We start from the raw sequence: 18049 nt of genomic DNA, 5'->3' as shown, positions 1-18049 counted from the left end.
TGATTTTGTTTTCATGATATATTAGAAATAATGTGTTAAAAATTTAGGTTTTTGATTCCTTATATTGTTGTTTATCAGAAAATATAGTCAATTGGATGTAATTTATTCACTTGGAGGTGAATTTTTGAGTTAAAATCGCTTATGTAAAACGACTCTGTGAAGAACAAAATTTTTTTTTTTTTTTTTTTTTTTTTTTTTTTTTTTTTTTTTTTTTTGTAGCCCATGATAGAATTTTTTGTAATCTATGATCGAATTTTTTGTAATCCATGATCAAAATGTTTGTTTTTTTTTCTTGTAATCCATGATCGAATTTTATTTTTTATTTTTTATTTTTGTAACCCATGATAGAATTTTTTGTAATCCATGATCGAATGTTTTGTAATCCATGATCGAAATGTTTGTTTTTTTTTGTAATCCATGATCGAATTTTTTGTTTTTTGTTTTTTATGTAACCCATGATAGAGTTTTTTGTAATCTATGATTGAATTTTTTGTTATCCATGATGTAATTGTTTTTTTCTTTTTTAGTAATCCACGATCGAATTTTTTGTTTTTTTTTGTTTTTTTTTTTTGTAATGCATGATCGAATTTTATGTAATCCATGAACGAATTTCTTGTAATCCATGATAGAATTTTCTGTAATCCATGATCGACTTTTTTGTAATCCATGATCGAATTTTATGTAATCCATGATCGAATTTTTTGTAATCCATGATCGAATTTTCTGTAATCCATGATCAACTTTTTTGTAATCCATGATCAAAATGTTTGTTTTTTTTACTTGTAATCCTTGATCGAATTTTTTGTGTTTTTTTTTTTTTTGTAACCCATGATTGAATTTTTTGTAATCCATGATGGAATTGTTTTTTTTTGTTCTTGTAATCCACGATCGAATTTTTTGTTTTTTTATGTTTTTTTTTTTTTTTGTAATCCATGATCGAATTTTATGTAATCCATGATCGAATTTTATGTAATCCATGATCGAATTTTTTGTAATCCATGATCGAATTTTTAGAAAATTTATGAATTTTTTTTTTTAATCCATGATCGAACTTTTTGAAAATTTGTTAATTTTTTTTTTAATCCATGATCGAATTTTTTGAAAATTTGCTGTACTTTTTTTTTTTATTTCTTTTTATCCATGATCGAATTTTTTGAAAAATGATGATTTTTCGAAAAGATGTGAAAATCGTGATAAAGTTTTGATTATCATGATGTATTAAACATTTAAACCTAATTTTTAATTTTTATTGTTTGAGTTTGCTGTAATTTTTTTTTTTTTTTTTTTCATGATCGAATTTTTTGAAAATTGATGATTTTCCGAAAAGATGTGAAAATCGTGACAAGGTTTTAATTATCATGAGGTATTAAACCATATTTTAAATTTTTATTGTTAAAGTTTTTGTTGAAAAAATTGTATGTTGATGGATTATTTATGCAAAAAAATGCATGTTATTATATTTTCAATACAAAACTGTATTTTTTTTATTTGTTGTTCATGGATTTTTAAGTTGGAATGACTGATGTTAGCCGGCTCTTTGAAGAATTGTTTTTATTATTAATTTTTTAATGCAAAAAATGTATGTTCTTGATAATTGAGTTGTAGCCATGTTTGGAGCTTGCATTTTGTATTATTCTAAATGTTTGTAATTGATATGTACGAAATATTATTGTCAAAAAAGGTATTTTGCAATAACAAATAACAACGAATATGACTACATGAACTACCGCAACATATTATCACTACATATTGTGATTATTTTTCTTTTTGAACTGTCAGGTTAATTTAAACTTTTTACATCTTAAAACAGTTGAATCATGTCAAGATCTATAGAAGACCCTGCATGGCAACATGGGGTCAGACTTGATCTCAACAAGAAAGACAAAATTATTTGTAATTACTGTCAAAGAGTGATAAGTAGTGGGGTACATAGGTTCAAGCAACACTTGGCAGGGGTTAAGGGAGAAATTTCTGCATGCACTAGTGTCCCTAGTAATGTAAAAAAACAGATGGTGGCAATTCTTAATGCTAGCAAAGGTAAAAAAATTGCCAAACATAGGACATATCAATATTCGCATATTCATCCAAAAACATGAAAATTCTTAATGGAGTACCCTCATTTTTTATTGAATTCCTAAAAAACAATATTTATAATGAATTTTAATAATTTTTTCGGATTTTTTTGAAGCTTTATTCTGACCGATTCACCCGATTCCGATCCGGACCGCCGATTCGCCGATCCGGATCGCCGATTCGCCGATCCGGATCGGTTTTTGAAAAGCCCGATCCGGGTCACCGATCCGGTTTTTAAACCATTGGTTGTAAGTATACTTATAACTAAACCTAAATCTCAACAAAAAAATTCTTGAACTTCATGGCTATCTCAAGCCATCCAATTGGATATCTAATAGTTAAGATTAATTGCGACTTCCTTGGACGAAAGATATATGATCTCATAGTATACAGTTCTTGTTTTTTGGGTTTAAAATGGGGTAGTAGTATATTTTAGACTTTCATTATTTTATCAAAATATATGAACAATGTAACACGTTTCATGTATGAGTGTCAGTTGATATTATTTTTTACTATAATTTTGATACGATACTTTTATATAATTTTTTAAATTAATTTTATGATTTTTAGTGAAGAATGAGGGGGAAAGACCGGTAATGGATGGGTTTTCATTATTTTTTGTACATTCAAATTGAGTGATTTCAGTGAACTCGGATCCCTCCCCTGATGGTCTGGAGCCCACTTTGGGTGGATCAGAATTAGCGTTGTGATTCTTTTCCTTTTTATTTTTTAGACGTGGTCCATCAAACAAACTAGATCATTAAAAAATAAAAAATAAAAAATAACTACTTTAAAAGGCTTTTAATCTAGAGAATAAGCAAACACATTTTATTATGCTCCCATTTGAACCTATTATAGAGATTTTAGGGAAATATATCAAAAAGCCCATGAAATAATTCATGATTCTCGTGATCTTCTATGTTGGCTGGCCTTACATGGGGAGTGCTATTGCAAAAATAAAAATTCCATTTCTACAATGTTGCTTGTTGGAAACCTTTTCTAATAAAAGATTCATTCGAACCACAAAGCTATAGGGTGCATTGCTTTATCCTATGTGGCTTGTTTCTTTGACCCAGTGTTCTATAATAAGTTTTGAAGCAATTTCCCCAAATTCAATAGGCACTCATGAGATCTCATCCCCACCCCACCTACATGAAACTATTTTAATCTCCTCCCACAGTTGGAAGAGGGATTCTCTATGAGTTCGCATCTCCGAATCAGAGATAGTTGGGGAGTTTCTAGGCCCCCAATCCGTTGAAATTTCTTCCTCAAACATATCATGCAAGGATGGTACAATTTGCAACGCTACGCCTTAAGCTCAATTTCTACCGAGGGTAGGGGCCCTCTCCCCATTGACTCACCAAAAAAACAAAAAAGGGATCAAACAAAAATTTGATTTCAAAACCATCCCCATTTGGCTATTTTCCTTTAGTTATATCAAGTCCATCATTACGTTCTGGTTTCCAAATGGTGCTCCCTGTAACAAAAGTTCATTGTCATTATTTTTTGTGGTTCCCCAAAAGTAATTCCTTTGGAGTTTCTCTAGTGTGTGGTGGAGGATGGTTTAAATTTGAATCACCAATGGCTTGGAATCAGAGCAATGCATGAAATGGGCAAGGTCAGTCCCCCAAAGTACAAAAATGTTTCAAATCTTCATTAGTAAATTACTTATAAATAGGGGAGGTATTTTCCAAAATTATGTCTTTTGATCAGGGAGTGATCACTCGATGACCCACAAAGCTATTTCTTGAAATAACTAATGTGACTCAAGGTTGAGGCCCATGACCCCTTAAATAAGGTAACAAAATCACATAATTTCATACCAAAATATTTTAGAACATTATTTGTTAATTGGGTGAGAGATAAATTAAGAAAAAGAGAGGACAAGATTTCATGAGATTCAGAGCACATTATTTCTAATATTTCCCGTTTCATAGCGATTCAAATTTTGCTCTGAAAAAAACAGAACATTAACATAGAAAATAATTTAAAAGTAAAACTCTCCCATTTAACTTGCAAAATTGCCTATTTGAACTTCCTGGTCTCCCTATCATCCTGCTTTCTCTTCCTACACACTCTGTAGAAACTCTTATATTGAAACTCTCTCTAGAAAATCAAAGCAACCATTGCTTGAGCAAGGCAAGATTAAACTTCTAAAGAGCAGTAAAGGAAGATTGATCATTCGATTACCTCAAGAAATTGTATAATAAATAAAAGAGGAGTTCAAACTTCAAACTATATCTACTTCGATGCTTCAATTGTCCAGGACCCCATGGAATTTTACATTAAAGAGACTCTTCGATATGAAAACTAAAAGGTAGTTTCAAAACAATGCTAAAGGGCAATGGCAACCTAATTATACAATTTGAAAATGGATGGAAACTAAAAGGGCAGTTTCAAAATAATGCCAAAGGGCAATGGCAACCCAATTATACAATTTGAAAATAGGGAGGATCTAGTAAAGGCATTAGGTGGAGGCCCATTGTACATGGCAGGGGCAAGTTCTCACTTTATATAAATGGATTGAAAAAGGAGCAGCTTTGCCCCATATCCCAAATCCAAGGTCAATCTCTTTATGGATTCGAGTGCAAGGCTCCATGCCTACTGTTGGCATCCTAAAAGCATAAGATCCTGTTCGAGACCTAGTTTAGGCAGTCTCTTTATCTTAGACCATAGGTAAAACTCTCAATCACCCACAAGAACCCTCAAGTACATTGTAGGACCCAACAAATACCTAAATAGACCATACTAACACCTTATACTTTCCATAAGATTTACCCTAGGAAAACTTAAACATTTGCACGTCAAACCTATTCCTTGTCGTAGGGAATTAAAAAAGCTCTCCAATAGTCTAAAAATAGTTCAATTATGATTTACAGTTTGAAAATTTTGGGCAAGTTGCTAAACAATATCTAAAGTAACCATCTAATCCTCTATGGAAAACGACTTACCTAATCCTAGTTCAGTCCTTTAGGCTTTTTCTCTTATAATTTTGTACGGATTTGAAATCTTAATCCCATATATTTAACTCTTAAGACACCTAGCCTCCAAACTCTATAAATAGGGGTTCCCCCTAGCAATTAAACCCTAAAGAGAGCTCTTAGAATCTAGGGAAGTCTCCATACTCTTTGAAAGAAAGAGAAAAACTCTAGATACCCTATATCTAGGACTGAAACCCTTAGGTATCCTAGTCCTAAGATCAAAAACCTTAGGTTGGGCCTAGGTTAGCCCTAAGCCCTGGATCAGCCCTAGGTCATCCCTAAGCCCTAGATCAAGATCCAAACCCAAGTCTAATCCTAGGAACTCTAGACCAAATCCTAAAACCCTATATCTGACCTCAAGAATCCTATATTAGTCCCTTCTTATATCATATATCATATATCAATTTTATTCGCCTCAGTGACTGTGATTTTAAGGATATTTCCACCATGATGTCTATGATAGCCATGCATTAAGATATGCTTCATCAGTCTTCACACAAGGTACTTTCTTTTTTTCTTTTCGTTTTAAATTATTTTATTTATTTAATTTTATTAAATTCACATTATTTTCTTCCTTTGCTTCTTATGCGAGTCTCCTTTTTGGTTAAATGGTTTAGGAAACTTAAGATGTTGCCTAAGTGATATGCTAAGAGTAGAAGTACCCTATGGTGTGGTGCCAGTGGTCATGTGTGTCGTTAAAGTATTTTTTATAATGGCTCCAAAAAGAAATTGCATAAAGTAAATTAAAAATACACAAACACAAGCTACACCATTTCCATTGTAGAAGGAAAATGAGTACAATGACCAAACACTTACCTCGATTATAGGATTCATGTAGTACCAAGCTAGTTAAGCGACCTTCTTAGACAACCCAGTTTTGACAAGGAAAGAGGAAGGGAAACATAAGAAGATCTCCAAAAGGGGGCAAAATGGGTCAAACCCCTACTCGCCTCCAAGGTTTCAGGCATTGGATGGTAGTCGTGTCCTATCTCTCTTGTCAAAGGCCTTAGGAATTTGTATTAACTATCATCTTACGTGGGTTTTGTTTGAAAGGTTTTGACATTAGGCTAACCTAGGGTTAGGGTTGAGATGGAAAGTAAGTATGGATGATAGATTTGGGTTAGAGTTTCTCTATCCGAGGTTTCTTTCTTTAGAATCCTCTACTATGTACACCAAGCAATGACTTCCAACTTTCAAAATGGGAAAGGTTTGGCCTTTCTTTAGAAAGGCCTTAAAAAATGGGTAGCTTATTAAAAATATTGGTCATATATGGATGGATCATCACATTTTATCCCATCATAATGCACAAGAGTAATTTTGTTGAGGTGAAAATGCCCGAAAATATGAACAACTCGTAGAAAACTTGGTTCAACTCGTAACTATCCATTTGAGCCCTTAATTCTTCATTCTTGGCAATCAAATGAACAATCGAACACTACCAAAATTGTAGTTAATCGCATTACGATTGTTTTACAACAAATTTGAGTAAAAAACTCCAAGATATAGAGTTTTTGAATCTTTTTGCAGAGGGATATCCAAAAATCCACAACGTGCTACTTTCCATATATATTTTGTTCTTATTTTGTTAGACTTTTGTCAACTTTTCTTTATTGCGGTGCCATAGCATCATAGAACTCAATCCTATGAACGATTTACACCAAGTTTCACCCCAAAATTTCTATGTATCCAATGAGTTATGGGTCTTTGAAGGAGCCAAAACCATGATTTTCAGTAATGTTTAAAAAACTAGAACAAATTGACCCTGAAATCACCATTCATCTCCAGGTTGATCAAGGCTTTCCATACACAAATAGAAAGGTAGTTGATTCCTAATTCTGATGCACAAAGTTTTATTGAAAAGCTTCTCCCAAATTGTGGGAAATTGCCGGAAAACCAAACACAAGAGATGGAACTTGAAGATTGCATGACGTTAAAAAGACATGTAACTTCTTTCTAAAATAAACCATGATCTAGTGACAAAACCCCCCGAATATATACCTTACCATAAAACTTTCAATCCATAGAACAACATATCTAAAGTCCGGACTATCTCCACAGGGTTTGGGAGTTACCAAGATTGAAAAACCACCAAATGGGTCATTTTGCTATATTTATTTCACCAAAAAACCATAGCAACACACGGGTTAACTTTTCATCAGCATGCTACAACTCAAAACCTCTAGTAAATAGTCAAATGTTGTCGGATTGACACCAAGTTTTACAATTAAGGATTTTTGACCAGTTGCTACCATTTCTAAACGTTTATGACCCGTCAATTCTGACTTTTGAGTTTTCCTTTGTAATTTTACCCTCTTTTATGTGCTCTACATGCTACGGATGATAGTCCGAGGATCATTTTCATTGTATGCCCTTCTTCAATCATCATTTTGAGCTCATATTTGGGGTATATCCTAGGGGAATCTTTGATTAGATTTGAGCTCAATTTGGGGCTCATTTGCACTTTTTTCTCCAGCTTGCAATCATGCCTTTTATTGACTTGGGCCATAAGTGACTCTAGAACTCATGGTCATTATTCCTCAAATTTGGGCCCAACATGTATCGATTTTGGGAACTTTTGCCACTCTCCATGTTTCCAACAGTTTTTTTAGCATATATAACAGCAAATTCCTATCGGGCTGATGGCTTCACACATTTTGACCGGTGAGCCTTCTTTTTGCTGAGAACCATCACCACACCCATATTTTAAGGATTTTTGGATGATGTAATACTCGAATACCTGCACTCCGATTACAAATGGGGTACAATTTTCCATTTGTAATAGAAAATATACACAAACACCCCTAACATATTTTTGGTGGGACCCTTTTCTTTACCACCTGGATCTTTTTATTTTTAGTCTTATTCTTCCTCAATTTCTTGTTTCTTCCTAAGAGAGAGGTAACTGCTCTCTCCCATGATTCTTGTAGCCCAAGACATGGAAGAGCAGAAGTGGGGAGTAAAGAGTTTGTCACCTACTGTGGAACTCATTGAGTTTTAAGTTCTTCAAACCTTAACTAGGACTCCAGCAAAGGGGTGCATGTATTCATGAGGGCCTAGTAACCGCATATGACTATCAGACTGGCGCAATTGTTGTTGCCCTACCTGGAAATGGTCTAGGGTAAATTGAGGATGGGTCAACCCCACCTGCATGCAACCCGGAAAGGGTTTGTACAAGGTCGGATTTGGGTCATATGAGGCCAAAACAAAAAAGCAATTGTGTACGGCCAGTTCACGACGACAACAAGAACATTACATTGAAAGGAGAAGAGCAAAAGAATGTCTAATTGCAGATCTAGAAGTTAGGAATCTTCAACAACCCCTCCCACAACATGTCTCTAACCCAATTCATCAAGCAACACCTATTGTCATGATAATATTCTAACCTAGAGAGCATCAAAGCCACACAATCCTTGACATGGTGAAGCAAGAAGAAATCATCCAATGAAATCCCACTTTCATATCACACATGAAAGTCACTTGCAAGAGGATAAAGAAGACATTGCCATGAAAATCTTAGTGATATGGAGCTCCCCTACCCCCATGAAGAAGAGATAGTCTCAACAACTTCCCTCTTCATCTGAAGTGAGGACCCTGATATTCATTCTTCACTAGCAGCAATCAATCTTGCCCATGTGTTTCGCCTCTCTAATGACTCCCTGAGCTCCTTCACTAGGCAAGGATAAGTCTATAAATCAATAAGGCTCACTGCTAGTATTATTCAAGAAAGAACGGGCCAGCCCACCCAAGAGGTTCAATAGTCCTCTCAAATGCCATCAAAGTACAATTTATCCAAACACTTAGGGTGGATTCAAGCTTCTGTATCTATCCTTGAGTTGTTAACTAGCTCATAGTCCATAGGAAGTAGATAAAGACGACCTTGTGTAAGAATGCATGCTCTAGCATATACATGACAAAGTAACTCTCTAGCATGATCAGTCAACTTATTGCAACCACACTGATTACCTTCAATGATGATGACATCATGCACAGACATTCTTGTTCTCATAATTATTCCTTGTACATCACAATGCACATGCCAAGATGCACCACTCGACGTGCGATGGTAGGCAAGCAATAGGGCAACATTTAATCTCTGCCCTTCATGATACTAGACAAGCTTAACATTAATAAAGAAAAGCTGGAGCCATTCAAGCTTCCCATCGTAGCTTATGAAAACACAAGATGGCACGCTTCATAATCTTGCCTCTCACCAGCCCATGATTCAACAGGTATGCTTTTATGTTTTCGATGTTGAGGACTCCTTTAATCTTTTGTTGGGGCGACCCTGGATCCACAAGACGCTAGCTATCCCTCGACTCTACACTAACATCTTTGGGATTGGTTGGAATCCCTTTGGATTTCATCTTTATGGATATGGAAGGAAGAACCAAGTTAAAAGAGCACGAAGAGAACAAGGAATCCACTGAGGTTCCTTCCCACTCTTCAAGAGAGCCATAGTGTGTCGTAGTGTCCTACGAGGGTGATCAGTCCAGTTATCATGGTCACCTCGTACTAGATGAGGTAGCCATTGATTTTCAAAAATTCTAGGAATGTAGATATTTTAATGCTTAAAAATGATTATTTCCCAAGGTTTCGTCTGAGATAATGGCCTAGGTCGGGAATGTCAAGGGGTAGTCATTATTGGGTTTATGTGGCCTTTAAAGGCCTTATGAGTGATTGTAAGGAGACATTTGATATAGTGGATCATGAACTCAGTGGGAGTATGGTATCTCGTAGACCATACCATGCAAATGATGTTTCCATGCAAACAATGTTTGTAGATACCGTACTTGACGGTCTAGAACAATCAGTTGGGAAAAAACTTGTGTTGCCTGGGCCTAGAGAATAAATCGATAAGGTTTTTAATGAGTCATCCCTTGATGAGGTCGGAGTATGCCCGGATGAGTGAGCCGAGGGACTGTGTGACCCTTGTGTGTGATGGTAGCTTATGGAGACGTGGGTCAAAGCCTCATCCATGCACCATCACATGGCATGCATATTGGAAGACTGTATGGGAAAAGTGAGTAAGCTACCTTTTAGGGTGAAGCATATGCATGTGTAAGAGATACCCCTATGCACCATAGAGCTGTGGTTTTATCAGGTCTAGGTGACCTTGACTTGTCCCTAGGGGAGAACCTGAAATCCACAGACTGGGATTGTGACCCCTTGGCTCATTGACTAGACTTTAGTGACCCGCTAATTAGCCCCTGCTTGCACTGATCAACGCTGGGCCAGCATGATAAAATAAGCGTGGTCTGTAGTCTAGAGTTGAAGGTGGAGTGCCTTATTGTTGATTTTGTTCCTTGACCATATGGATCTTTTTTCCCATCAAATTAATTTAATTATGTTTTTTTATGGTATATATTATTTTAAAATTATTATTTGAATTTTTATAAGCCCTCTGGATATTTTATTTATAATACTTGGGTTTATAAAATTAAAGATTTTGATTTTAATGATTTAAATATTCAAATAATATTCTAAAATTTATTTATTACGTTTAATTTATATAAAAATTTGTGGAGGTGCATTGTGCATGTGGGCCCACCATATTCTAGAATGTGGGGCCTATGAGTCCCTATCTTTGGTGGCATACCACCTTTTGAGGGGAGGCTTATCTCATGGGTGGCACCTTCCCCTCTTTATAGGATTTTTTCATATATTTTATCTCAAATTGGTTTGAGTTGATAAAGTGTTTTATCCTTAAGAGATTTAAGTAAATCTTTTAGTAGGCTTATGAATATATATTTTGGATAGAGCATAATATTTTCTTGATTAATTTTTATTTAATGAGATAATAGTAAATTGAAAGGGGGATAATGATTCAGCACATTCTGTAATGTTGATAGCCTATCTATAGAATGAATAGCTCAAATCTCTCACCCCACAAGTAACCCTTGATCGACGGTAAAATTCAATCTTATAAGGCAAACGGTGGAAATCCTAGACCAAATATTATAAGGTCATATCTCTCTCCTCTCTATCACGCACCACTCTTTCTCCTCTCTCTCCTCATCTTTCATCAAAAAAAGGGAGTACGTCCCCCATTCTCTCTCTCTCCCTCATCTTCAATCAAAAGGGGGGCACGTTCCACATTCACTCTCTCCCTCTCATTTTTATCTTCTAAAAAAGAGACACGCCCCATTTCCTCTATTCTCTCTTTTTTTCAACCTCTTATAAATATGGCTGGCACGTCTCTCTCCGTAATTAGATAAAGAAAATTCTCATCTCTCCCAATTTTATTGAAAAACCTGGGGCTCAAGAAAAATTTTGTCTCAGTATTTTGGGGGATTGATCCCAAGAATCTAGCATGAGCATAAGGGTTCCATTGAAGAGCTTAGCCGAAATTAGCTTTTCCAATTGAGATTGAACGAAGACCGTTGATCCCGCGCCAACAGATGGTGGTGACTCGGTATGAGGTGTAATCTTCGGTATTCTTATTTTGTTTCTTGCATATTTAATTTTATAGTCTTTTTATTCTCAAGCACAAGATTTGTGGTACTTTTCTTTGATTAAAGAAAATTGGCTTAATGGCATCAAAGTCTTTAAGATCTTGGATTTGTAAGGTTTTAATTTTTTTTAAGCAAGAATTATTGTAATAAGGCTACTTGTATGTGATCTTTGCCAAAAGAAAAGAAAATGAGTTAAAAAATAAAAAATAAAAAAAATCCCGGCAAGATCACATTTGCCTTTGTTTCATTGGTATCAGAGCGATATTGATATTTGATTCCACTAGATGTCTTTTCTCTTTATTGAGCCAAGAATAAGCTTGAAAATGAGATATGAGAAAGCTAATAATCTTTGTGGTCAAGTAATACATCCCGATTAAGGGTTATTGAAATATTCTAAACACCAAGAAAGGCACTCTACATAATAGGTATTCTTTGCTATTTTGGAGCAGTTATATGAAGAAGATAATGATGTATGTTTTTTATTACATACTTCAGTGTTTTTGTGTGTCTTTGGGATTAGGATCTACTTACAAAATTTCAGTGGGAGATCCTAAGAGAATTGAGAATTATGGACCCATGAATGAAGGGTGTCAATTTTGACACTGCAAAATCCAAGAACTGTCCATTAAGTTGCCTGAGTTTTCTCACCAATCACATTATTTTATTTCAAGTAAAATTGGACTGTAACTCATAAAATTGAGTCTACTTTCAAACAAAAAAGGTTTCATCAAGATATTCCATGTGATTTGAAAGATATGATTAATTTATTGAAGGGTGCGTAAGTGTTGTTTTCTGCAACGAAAACTATTTCAATGACTTAGAAGTCATGCTTTTATTTCCATTCTTAACATAATGTTTTATGGACCATACCTAGATTTTAGACTTCTATTTTGAGTCTAGTTTCTAATGAAATTTATTTGAGAGAGAAATATATGTGGGAAGAGAGGAATAAAAATTTTGGATTGAAGAGAGGTCATCCTGAATTTTCTACAATTATAGTGTGTTCTTCATTGAGACTTAAATAGCTATAATTATCAAGCCTACTTAACAAAGTGATATGAGGCTTGTGGAAATATATGTAATACCATTATGTGTCTACTTTTAAACAAAATTAGTTTGAAAGAAAAACTTCACAAGGGTAAAAATAATATACAATTTTACTAGACAGTGTTCATCCTGTAATTCTACAGTATGAGTTATTTTGTGATGGGTATGTCACCTTATTTATTTCTTTGAAGGCAGTTATTATTTGGGATTCACACTATGATGTTATGATTTGGTTTTGAGTCTAATTTTCAACACAAGATATTTCAAGAGAAATTCTTTGACGCTTGATAGAAACAATTTTTTATTCAGAGATGCTCAATCTGATTTTCTGCTGAGAAAATTACATTGTGACATAAAAAGTCAATAAAAAGTAGACTCACTAAATGGTGTGATTTAGGGATGAAATTGAGCACTATTTTATATATTTTTTTATTTTAATACTCAAAAGGATTCAGAGAGAAATTCTTTATGAGTTGAGAGATATCATATTTTTATCATGGGATGCCTATGTTTTATTCTGCAATAAATTAAAAGAAGTGACATGTTAAGGCACATATTTGGATTCTCGGTAATTTAGACCTTTTCTTTTAGGGCTCATTTAAAAATGGTTTTATAGTGTGTCATGTGTATAGTTTATTATAATGAAACTTAAGAGAGAGATAATACAAAGTTGGCAAGGCATGACATTCTATATGAAGAATGTTTGATCCAAGAATAGTAGAAAGAAGGAGAAACACAATACCTATGAAAGCATATGTATTTCTTCTAAATGAAGGGATACATAGAAATACTTAGAGGTAGCAAAGAAAAGCAAAAGATCGGTGGGAGAATCAAATTTGTGATAGTTGAAATGATGGGATGAAGAAGACATTTTTCTTCACAGTGTGATACAAGAAAGAGCCCAAGTGTCGAAGAGATAGATACATCGTGACATGTGAAATCAAAGACCAATATATTCTTCATCAATTGTATGTTCTTCCAACATCGTCAAACGATTGTAAAAGCAATGAATCAAGAAAGCCCCCACACTATATAGTTTTGAGGTATGAAATCTATCTCACATTACATGGTAAAGTCATATAGGGAAAGAAGATTCAGTAACTTTTTATATGCTTTGGTTATATTTTGGCTAATTATTTTATGATTATATATAGAACACATGGACATTGAGTGGTATGTGCTAACAAATTTAAAAGAGCATGTTTATAAATACTATATATTGTGATGCCTCCTTGTGCTAAGAGTACGAACTACTTAAGGTAGTGACACATGGATATGTGATTTGATTAAGGGTTTTAAGTCCTATGTATGAAATACGAGATATGGGTATGGTTCATTCAAATATGTAAGCACGAAAGGAGTGTTCTGATGGAACTCAGTCTTAGTGACCATCTCCCGATAATGTCCAGTCATATGATATGTTGCATGTAACGATGATCTCTTGATAAAGTCTCCATATTTGATGTAAAAGAATTTTCGTTAAGAATTTGACAACCATTATTTAGTCATGCTTTGTTTTAAATATAATTGTAATATGGAATTTATGGCTTGTTTTTCTAGCTGTAAACATGACTTATAGGTGAATACAATAAAATGATTTTTAAAGACTAAACATATATTTTAATATTAAATTAGATGTTTTGATAAAAACCGGAGTCTTTATATAAGAAAATCATTTTAAACCGTCATACTATTATCTAACCATTGCTTCTTGTGATATATATACCAAGTCAATTTTTAAAAGGGAGAAAACCATTATGCCTTCAAGGTATTTATAAAATTGGGAGAAAGTCTGTCATGCACAGGTTTTTAAAATACCCATATGTCTTGACTCATGTTTGTAGTTATTTAGAATCCTCAATTACCTAAGACCTTGAACCATAGGGAATGTTGTAGGAAAGCTATCTTGTTAGGCTTCCTTGATACATGTTATGTTGATTAGATAACTTGATTTGTATGGAATTATTACAATGATAACTAGTATAGTTGAATCTTTGTAGTAAAGGTTTTGTATATTGTGAAACCAATGGGCATTGAATTACTTATTGCATGAGACTTGCTATGCTACCTCATGATATAGGCATAAGAATGTTGAGATTGTATATATTGTATGTACAATAATTGAGTGGGAGTTGCTATAGTCCCACATTTTTTTTAGCTGTTTGGATATTCAAATATACAGATACAAGTTATCTCAAGGATCTAGTAAAACCTACATCTGGATACGTATTCATGCTTGAAGGGAGTATAGCTTCTTGAAAATCAAAGATGCGATGGCAATGTTCATCTTAAAGGCAGAATACGTGGCGTGCTATTTGGCGGCCATGGAGTCCGTATGGATTAAGAAATTTCTTAATCGATTTGATTTTCAACCCATGCATTGTGATGCAGTAAGGATTTTCTACGATAACACGGCAGCGATTTGCATGTAAAAGGGAGCTACGATTCTATAATAACTCCAAGCATATAAAACTAAATATTTCAGTGGGAGCACCTAGTGTTTGACAGGCCAGCTAGAACAACTGACTATGGTGTTATTTACCCATGGAACCTAGAAGTGTGGCACTGGTTGTATGGCCATTGAAAGAAATGGCTTGTTTGAAGAACTCCTTTGAGCCCATGTGATGAGGATAGGTGATGATTTTATGTGACAACAGGCCCATGATTTGCGATGCGATATGAAAGATGGACTACCACCACTTTCAGAATGAGATCTGAGAAGCAAAGAGAAAGAGCCATTACCTCTATGATTCTTTTTGTGAAAAGATTGATGGTAAAAGTCATGAATCACGTATTGAGAGAGATTGTAATTGGGAGAGACAAATGGAGATGAGAGAAAGTGAGAAAGAGAGAGTGTATGGCATTCAAAGGCCAAGTGAGAGATGTTGGGTTTATGTATCTTTTAAAGGCCTTATGAGTGATTGTGAGATGACATTTGATATAGTAGATCATGAACTCAGTGTGAGTGTGGTCCCTCGTGGATTATATCATGCAAACGATGTTTACAGATACCAGATTGTGCTTAACAGTCTAGGCCATTCGGTTGGAAAAAAATCCATGTTGCTTGGGCAAAAAGAATAAACCGATAAATGTTCTAATGGATCATCCTTTGATGAGATCGAAGTATGCTCGGATGAGTGAGCCGAGAGACTATATGACCAACTTGTGTGTGATGGTGGCCTACAGAGACGGGGGCCAAAGCCTCATCCATGTACCATCACACGAAATACATATTGATAAACCATTAGGGAAAAGCTAGTAAGCCACCTTTTAGGGTGAAGCATATGCATGTGCGAGACATCCAGCTGTGGTCGCATCAAGTCTAGGTAACCTTGACTCGTCTATAGAGGATAACCAAAAATCCACAGATTGAGATTGCGACCCCTTGGCTCATCGACCAGACTTTGGTGACCTGCAAATGAGCCCCTGCTTGGATTGGATCATGGGCAACGTTGGGTCGGTATGATAAAGCAAACATGGTCTGTAGTCTACAGTTGAAGGTGGAGTGCCCCATTATTGATTTCGTTCCTTGACTATATGGATCATTTTTCCATCAAATTAATTTAATTATGTTTCTTTTATGGTAGATATTATTTTAAAATTTTTATTTGAATTTTTATAAACCCTTGGATATTTTATTTATAACATTTGGGTTTATATAAGTAAAGATATTAATTTTTAATGATTTAAATATTCAAATAATATTCTAAAATTTATTTTACATTTTTAATATATATATAAAGTTATGGAGGCCCATAGTGCACATGGGCCCACCATATTGTAGAAGGTGGAGCCAATGAGTCCCACGCCACCTTTTGAGGGGAGGCTTATTGCATGGGTGGCACCTCCCCCTCTTTATGGGATTTGTTGATATATTTTATATCAAATTGGTTTGAGTTGATAAAGTGTTTTATCCTTAAGAGTTTTGAGTAAATCTTTTAGTAGGCCTATAAGGCTTATGAATATATATTTTGGATAGAGCACAAAAATTTTTTAATTAATTTTTATTTGATAGGATAATGGTCAAAGGAAAGGGGGATAATGGTTCAACACATTCCGTAATGTTGATGACTCATCTATGGAATGAATGACTCAGATTTCTCACCCCACAAGTCATCTTTGATCGACGGTATAATTTAATCTTGTGAGGCAAGCAATGAAAACCTTAAACCAAATATTATACGATCATATCTCTCTCCTCTCTCTCTCATCTTTAATCAAAAAAGGGGGAGAAGCTCGACCCCCATTCCCTCTCTCCCTCATCTTTAATCAAAAGGAGGGCACGTTCCACATTCACTCTCCCTCTCATCTTTATCTTCTTAAAAGGGGCACACCCCATCTCCTCTATTCTCTCCCTTCTTCAACCTCATATAAATAGAGGTGGCACGTCTCTCTCCACAATTAGAGAAAAAAATTCTTATCTCTCCCAATTTTATTCAAAAACCTGGGGCTCTAGAAAAATTTTGTCTCTGTATTTTGGGGGATTGATCCCAAGAATCTAGTGTGAGTATAAGGGTTCCATTGAAGAGTACGGCTGAAATTAGCTTTTGCAGTTGAGATTGAACGAAGACCGTCAATCCCTCGCCTTACGATGGTCAATCCCACGCCATATGATGGTGGTGACCCTATGTGGGGTGTAATAAGCCCGATTGAGGTAATATTCGGCATTCTTATTTTGTTTCTTGTATATTTAATTGTATAGCCTTTATATTCTCAAGAACAAGATTTGTAGTAATTTTTTTTTATTAAATAAAATTGTCTTAATGGCATCCAAGTCTTTATGATCTTGGATTTGTAAGGTTTTATTTTCTTTGAAGCAAGAATTATTATAATAAAGCTACTTATATGTGATCTTTGCCTAAAGAAAAGAAAAGGGGTGAAAAAAAAAAATCCCGGCAAGATCACATTGCCCTTTCTTTCAGTCATCTCCATCCCCTTCTCTCGTTATACTCAGATGGAGTGTCATAATCACTGAGTGTAGGATGTGAATGGTCCTATTTGGAAATAAACCAAGGGAATCATCAACCCCTGTTGTTTGTTTTTGGAGGTACTCAATACCTTTTCTCTCTGATGTGGCAACTTCTTTTCAGCCTGACGAGAGAAAGACTTCTTCCCTTGTTTTTTCAGTGGTTTCAATGTCATCCACTTCTGCCCTTCTTTCCCCTCAGTCAACCAAACAATTGAAAGTTTTGAAAAACAATTTTCCAAACTAAGTATGGGGTTCTACATGTTCAGTTCCTCTTTGAACAACTACGTAGATTCTCAAGTATTTTTCAAAACACCCCTTTTTACTATCATCCTATTATCCATTGAAGCCTTGGTTGGCCATGAGAGGTACCTAGCCTTGGTTGACCATGAGAGGTACCTACTCGTCCAAGATCCAAAAAACAAGTAGGTGTGGGGCACATAGTGTTATGCCATGCAAAAAGTCTCAACAACCAGCCCAAATATCTTAAGTCAATACAAAATAACTTTTAAAAAAATAAAAACAATCTA

The sequence above is a fragment of the Amborella trichopoda genome, chromosome 7 (assembly GCF_054954075.1).
Source record: "Amborella trichopoda isolate Santa Cruz 75 chromosome 7, AtrichopodaSantaCruz75HAP2 v2.0, whole genome shotgun sequence".
NCBI lineage: Eukaryota > Viridiplantae > Streptophyta > Magnoliopsida > Amborellales > Amborellaceae > Amborella > Amborella trichopoda.
The sequence above is the reverse complement of the archived record's forward strand: the minus strand, read 5'-3'. Positions refer to the sequence as shown.